We start from the raw sequence: 7,544 nt of genomic DNA, 5'->3' as shown, positions 1-7,544 counted from the left end.
TAATCATGTTGTAAATGTTCAGTTCTGTCTTGTCAAGACTCAGGTTCACGTCTATATGTAGGAAGATAATAAACTAGTGGATGCTACTAAAGTTTAAATACGTGTTCCGAGAATTTATTTATGAGGAATTATGCTACGTAATTTATTTGACAAGATTATTAATTTTTGACAGCGTTCATCGCGAGTTTGATTCAGTGTGGTTCTAATATGTAGTAAAGCAGATAACTTGCATTTATATAATTTCTGAGGAGAAACAAACGACGTCTAAATTGGAAAAAGTTTGCTCAAACCAATTGGACTGAGTGACGTAATTCTGCGCATACGACTCAAATGATGATGTTTTAATTACAGTTTCGTTCAAGAACCATTCAGAGACAAATTTTAAAACAGTTTAAATAATTTTGAAGTGTGTTGTAACTGACGTAGGTGACAAAGTCTGCACATGGTCATACGTCCAAAGAAAATCATTTATACAAAACTTACGTCGTTACACTACAGCAGTACGAGGCCTGCCGCAGCGAGGACAATCCTCAATATTGCTGTGCCCGCTTTCATCACGTAACCTGCTTGCCCACCGACTAACTGTACTGCGATCGACAGCAGCATCTCCATACACCTTTTTCAACCTCTTGTGGATGTTTCCCACTGTCTCGTTTTCACAGCACAGGAATTCTATGGCAGCACGTTGCTTCTGGCGAACGTCAAGTGTAGCAGCCATCTTGAAGACATGCTGTGGCGGAGCCACTCGCGGGAACGGGTTGAACTAAGTTTGAAAACAAGTGGAAAGGATGTATCTACACACTGTAAAACTTTGACACATACAGAATGAAAACTGTATTTCTATAAAAATAGTGTGCATTTCTTTTGGAGTGACCCTCGTAAGTGTCACAGTGGACACTGGTGCAGTGTGGTTGGCTAGTCGGGCTAGATCTCCAGCTGAGGGTTATTATAAGCATACGAAAAGACTGTTACATTCCTAAGGCTGTGACAAGTCGGGAAGTTTAGTAAAATGGTTGAATCACTTCTTTGTCCAGATCGGTCATTTGGATGGAGCTTTGTCCACGAGCAGCTAGGCTCTGCGCACAGTTTCAGTCTGTCGGGAAGTTTCAGCTTCAGAGTGTACGTGGCCCCGTTTTGCGCTGACCCCTCAGCTGGCTGGCTGGAGCACTGCCCTTCCACCTGATGGTGAGATGGCGCGGCACACAGCAGGGCAGTTATCTCGCTTGTGGGTTTCCGGCGCTGCTGATAGCAGCCAGAGGTCCGCCGTATGGTGCAATACCCTGCAGTCGGAAATTAAACCCGGACGGGCCGCCGCCGGTGCCCACACTCTGGTCGACAGTAGTTTCAATACGGCAGAGCTAGCCGACGTGTGTGACTGATTCCGTGTTCCGGATTGAGCGGGATGTGTTTCAGATTTGTGCCCTCTTGACCTCGAATCGTAAGTTCCTTGTTTTAGCTGTAAACTACGAGTAGTTGCCGTTTGTAATTCTTTATTTCTTATTGGTTCCGTTTATTCGTAATTTTATTAATTTCTTGAAAATACCGTTCAGTGTATCGTTTCTTTTCCAACGAATGCTTTTTCGGAAAGTTAGAGAGTAACTTAGACCAGACCGTTTACATTAGAAATGAATCAAGTTGATGTTTTAGCTGTCAACATGAATCACCCAAAACTGCATGTTGTCAATGTCGTTCAAGTCATCTCTATATTTCACTATTACATAAAGCGACCAAATACTGGTTCTGCATCGATATTTGTACTGTTCAAAAAACTGTGAAGTAGAAGGCAGAGGCTAAGTTTTGTTGTATCTTACATTAAAGTCTCATCCCCTTCCTTTCAGCCGGCCGGAGTGGCCGAGTGGTTCTAGGCGCTACAGTGTGGAACCGCAAGTCCGCTACGGTCGCAGGTTCGAATCCTGCCTCGGGCATGGATGTCTGTGATGTCCTTAGGTTAGTTAGGTTTAAGTAGTTCTAATTTCTAGGGGACTGATGACCTCAAAGGTTAAGTCCCATGGTGCTCAGAGCCATTTGAACCATTTTGAACCTTCTTTTCACGAAAGGAGTACGTGAAGAATTACTGTTTGTACAACTAAGTGCGAGCTGATATCCGCATGGTTTTTATCTTTTCTTCTTACACGGGAAATATGGGGTGTCCCAGGAGTAACAGTCATTATTTAGTTATATAACAGAAACCATCATTCTAAGTAAAAAAAAATCTGTTAAACATGGCCCCTAAAATGCATACCTTAAGAGCTACGAGCACTTGTTTATATTCAATGATGTGAAACAAATCTCTTTTAGAGGAAGCCCTTTGCTTTCCATACTTTGAGACACGGTAGTACGGCCAAAAAATAAATAAATGCCCAGTAAGCACGGGCTCTTAAGTGCGTACGTTAAGAGCTATGAGCACGTGTTCATCATCTCTTCTACTGAAGAAGTGCTCATAGCTATTAACGTCTGCACTTTACAGCATTTATTTATTATTTTAGTCCATACTACCATTTCTCAAAATATGGAAAGCAAAGAGCTTGCTGTAGAAGAGATTTGTTTCACAGCATCGAAGATGAACAAGTACTCGTATCTCTTAACGTATGCATTTCAAGGCCCATGTGTACTTGGCATTTTTTTTTTCTTTTGGCCAATACTACCACCTCCCAAACTATGGAAAGCAAGGATCTTACAGTAGAAGAGATTTGTTTCACAGTACTGAAGACGCACAAATGATCATAACTCCTAAGCTACGCATTTTAGAGCTCACGTCCACAAGATGTTTTTGCTTCAATCGTTCCTGTCGTATACCTAAATAGTGACCATTCCTCCTGGGATACCCTGTAGTTGAAAGGCTGTAGAATATTCGTAGTTTATGTCTTCAAAGATGCTTATTGAAGTTTTCGAAGCAAGTTTTCGCGACATGTAGGCGCTTTTCTATGAGTGTACGCCACCTAAAATTATTCGATATTTCCGTTACATTCTCTCGACGGGCAAACCAGCCTATAGCTATTCGCGCCGCCCATCTTCGTCTGTGCTGTCACTCCGACCTGGTTTGGTCATACACACCCGAACATCATTCACGTAGTGTCTCGTATGCAATCTCTTTCTTAGACACGCTGCTGTTTCCCAGTATACAAACCATGTACCCCCTACTTATCCTCTTGCAGAGTGTATTTTTCGTCTTCGTTTTGACTTGCGGGCTGCATAGGCAGCTAGCTTACAATCTTTATAGATAGGACCCTGATTGCCAGGTTCACGTTAGGTCTGTGATGGTCGCAAGTTAATACATAAGTCGACTAATGCGGAACAAAGACTACGTTTATATTATTGATTCCTCAAAAGTCTGCCGTGACACTTTTTAAATTTTTTATGGTCATGTGCCACTACGATTCAGACAGTCCTACACCCAAAATATTAATCATGTTACTCAAGAAACGCGCCACAGCAGTGCCGCCTATTAGGTCTGTTGATAAAATACCGATATATCGATTTTTTCCAAAATACACCGACACGTATCGGCAAGATTATATTCACTGATATATCGATATCGAAATGGGAATATTGAGTGCGATATTTTTATTTTACATTACATTTTTTCGCAATTTTCTGTAAGTATTTAAAACTGTTATTGTGAAATTGTACTAGAACGTAATTTTACTTGCAGTGTGTGAAGTAGTCTTACTAGTTTTTGAGCTTTCATCTTTCTCTTTGACTGTGTCAAGCAAGTACAGATGGCACAAAGAAGAAGTCCTATTTCATTGGGGGGTGACAGTGTGAATGGAATAACGAGACATTCGATGTGAAGAAGTAGCACACCAGTTGCGTTAAAAAATAATTTTTAACGCAAATAGTGTGCTATTTCTGCACACTTGCGTTCTTCTAATACAGTTACTGAAACTGATGTACAAAAATCTAAATGACGAGGTTGGTCTTTGCCGTTGGCGGAGACGAGTGAGGGGAAATGCTGACGTAATCGGCGCTCGGCGCTACCAACAGAAACTGCAACGTTTAACTTCACCGCGCAATTTTTACACTAGGTCGCTGGCGATTTTCAGAAACGAAAAAACAGGTAATCGACATGAACTGTTCCAGACAAGTCCGACATGTAATGAAACCAAACGATGGACCCATCGGACACCTTTTATTGTGCTTCTTACATGCAGTTACCATTGTTAGCAAAGAGGTTATCGCCAAGCGTGAATGTTTATAGTTTTTCTTTCAATTCTTGCTCTAAGGGGGATGAGCAGGCTGCTAGCTTATTGATTTACAGCATGTCTAATTACAAATTAATACTTGAGTGTGCAGCTCTAAAACTGCCAATATATTTACAATGTGCAGTCGATTTTTTTTTTTTTTTTTTGCCAGTCAGTGGATATTTTTTCCGTCAATATACGGATAATTCTTTTCGGTATAACGAGGGCCGGCTATGTTATTTTATAAATATCGATATAGCGCAGTCCCGATATTTTTAAAAATATCAACAGTTCTACCGCCTATTGGACGACGTCGTCTCCCTTTCACGAATATTCCCACACAACACTCGCAGCATGCTGGCGCGCGCCTAAGGAGGCCCATTATTGAGATCAGAAGCAAAGGAACTCTCACGTTCCCACAACAGTGTATAATTCAGGGACAGGCACACGCGGCCACATCATTCAATACATCGACACAATACAGGGGCACTAAGGGTAAACATACATCTCACAAATCGTAGTCTGAGTTTATGTGCTCGTTTCACTTCATACCGCTTCACGTTCTTGCTCCAAAATATTTGTATGACATGACACAAGTCTAGTTGTGTCCTAAGTTCTATAGTTAAAGGATACCACGGCTTTACGTCTTTTGAGGAACGGCTTTGCATTACTCAACATAAATAGCCATTGTCGGATTTGGACTGGTTTAATATGGTGCCGAGATCTCAATGGATAATACTGCAATTTTTATTCGATAAATCTTTCCCATCATCTGCGAAAAGTCCGTGAAGGAAATTATGAGAGCGCACTGAAAGGCAATGCCTCCGAATTTTTTTGCGAAAACTCGTGAAGCTGTTTAAATGAAACAAACGTTATTAACATTACATCTTTATTCCTCATGTCTACATATTTATTTCTGAAGATAGTCACCCCGTCGATAACGAATTTCTCGCAGCGTTGTCATGCTGAAGGAGAGGGTGCTTCTTGATGTAGAATGTAAATAATATTTGTTTCATTTAAAAATCTTTAAGGGTTTTCATACTCAAAATTCGGAAGCATTTCTTTTCAGCACTCCTTGGTACGACCTTCAGCTACGTCATTAATGTTTAATATGAACAAGATTGGCCCTTCTAGACTGCCCTGGGACACATCAGATAATAGTTTAGTCTCCGTAGATGATTCTCCATCCAGGGTGTGCTGCGTTTTACTTGTTAGAAGATTGTAGATCGAGTCGCAAGCATGGTTAGATTTCTCATCGGGACGTTCTGTATTTACTTTAGAAGGTCTGGATGTTGTACTGAATCAAAAGCTATCCGGAAGTCTAGAAACATCGAATCGACCGGGCTTCGCTTGTTCACGGGACTGAGGACATCAACAGTGCGTTTGTTGAGTTGTGTTTCGGAGGATTGATTTTTTCGGAATCCATGATGTTCGCTGCGAAGAAGTTTTTTTCCCACGAAGTCCATTATGTTATAGTGTCTGCTACGACTACAAATGCATACTGTAGTGACCAATACCACAGGAAGACTGCTGTAAAAAGCCGTCGTCCAGTACGATCACCACAACGCATTCAGTTCGAACTGCAAGCACATACGCCTCCAGCTGCCGTGTATTCTATTAGAATGAACTACCTGCTTGATATTCCGCTGTTCTAATGCCCTAAGCGTTTCTCGTGTCAGTAGACGAGATTGTGTAGCTATTAAGGAAGACTGGAAGGACCGAAATGATAATTAAATGAAGACCATAGGCTGTCGACAGGCGTTGATATACATCAACGGGGGACAGTTGAAAATGTGTGCCCCGACCCGGACTCGAACCCGGGATCCCTTACTTACATGGTAGACGCTCTATTCATCTGAGCCACCGAGGGCACAGACGATAGTGCGACTGCAGGGATTTATCTCTTGCACGCTCCCCGTGAGACCCACATTCCCAACTTAAAATCCGCACACTTACATTCCGACATGTCCGAAAGAACAGGTACCATCTTCATATATGAGAGGACCGACGTTCTCTGCCTTGATTTAGGCTTTCCGTGGTTGCTTGGAAGAGGTTCACTCAAATGCCCGGGTGACTTTACCGAGGGTCGTCATTTTCTCTGTGTTTCTGCAGATGTCGTTTTTGCAGCGTGTAGCTGGATGCAGCCCAAACAAATGCCGATCTCCACATCTTTCATGCGACGTCCAGGGTAGAGGGAAATTTTCGTTTTGTTTCCCGTTACAAACAAAATTGTTTTTAAAGCTGAAGTTTGCGTGCTCGAAGTAGTCTATTGTCGCGTTCATTTTATCGATATCTATTAACAAGGGCAGTAAAAGACGACGAAGAATGAGTACTCCACAAGCAATTATCGAGCAGCGCTGTTCCGTGGCGGCAGTAGTCAGCGACAGCCAGGCGCCGGTGCTGGCGCTGCCGGGGTAGTGTTTGTTGTTCTTCGTGTCTTGTTGTCCCAGTTAAAGCATAGCGATAAAGCAAATATCGCACCGGACTAATCTGGGACCACTCTGTCGAATGGGCACGTAAAAGTGCCTTTTAAAAACAATTTTGTTTGTAACGGGTAACAAATCGAAAATTTACCTCTACCCTGGGCGTCACATGAAAGACTTGACGATCGGTAATTGTTTGGGCTGCGTCCAGCTAAACGCTGCAAAAATGAAACTACAGGAAGCAGCAGAGAAACTGAGCCTGTCGACTCTCACAATCAGGAGAGACAGGCGGCATGTACGGTCGTTCAACTGTCCCTACCTACGGGTTTTATGGAACCCACGTGTAAGATACCACGTGTAAGATTTTCATATTCTCGCTGGCTAGGCAGAAACTATTAGTCCTACATAAAAAATGTACGGGACCTTTTTGAGGCAAATTTAATGTAGTTATATTTCTTACTGGGATACGTCTTCATTGGAGGCCATGGTTTTCGAGTTATTTAATAGTCTCCTTTGTACGTTTTTCTCGAATAAGCCGAAAAGTACAGTCTCTGGCTAAAACGTATCCCAGTACAAAATTTAAGTATATTAAATTTACCACAAAAAGGTCCTGTACATTTTTTATGTGGCATTAATAATTCGCGTGTAGTGAGCGAGAGAACATGGAAATCTCCAGCATCGTTTTTGAAGGCGTTGTGTATTATATAAAACAGATCGGTAGGATCAGCTGAATCATCTTGTATACCCAGTGTTTCTCCTAAGAGTCATAGGGCTCATTCTCCCTGGAGTTTCGCCGGCCGTTGTGGCCGAACGGTTCTAGGCGCTTCCGTCTGGAACCGCGCGACCGCTACGGTCGCAGGTTCGAATCCTGCCTCGGGCATGGATGTGTGTGATGTTTAAGTAGTTCTAAGTTATAGGGGACTGATGACCTCGGCTGTTA

At 42.4% G+C, this 7,544-nt stretch overlaps 1 protein-coding gene across 1 annotated transcript in view; it reads left to right on the top strand.

Annotated features, from left to right (window-relative positions):
• Window positions 1-1,304: 1,304 nt before the first annotated feature.
• Window positions 1,305-7,544, top strand: part of LOC126458252 (uncharacterized) — a 627,652-nt gene continuing 621,412 nt past the window's right edge. Inside the window, exon 1 of the mRNA XM_050095165.1 lies at window positions 1,305-1,438. The gene's annotated coding sequence lies outside the window, so the exon portion shown is untranslated. The remainder of the gene's footprint in view (window positions 1,439-7,544) is intronic.

Source organism: Schistocerca serialis, chromosome 2 (assembly GCF_023864345.2).
Source record: "Schistocerca serialis cubense isolate TAMUIC-IGC-003099 chromosome 2, iqSchSeri2.2, whole genome shotgun sequence".
Classification (NCBI taxonomy): Eukaryota; Metazoa; Arthropoda; class Insecta; order Orthoptera; family Acrididae; genus Schistocerca; species Schistocerca serialis.
This window is presented reverse-complemented; position numbering and strand designations above follow the sequence as displayed.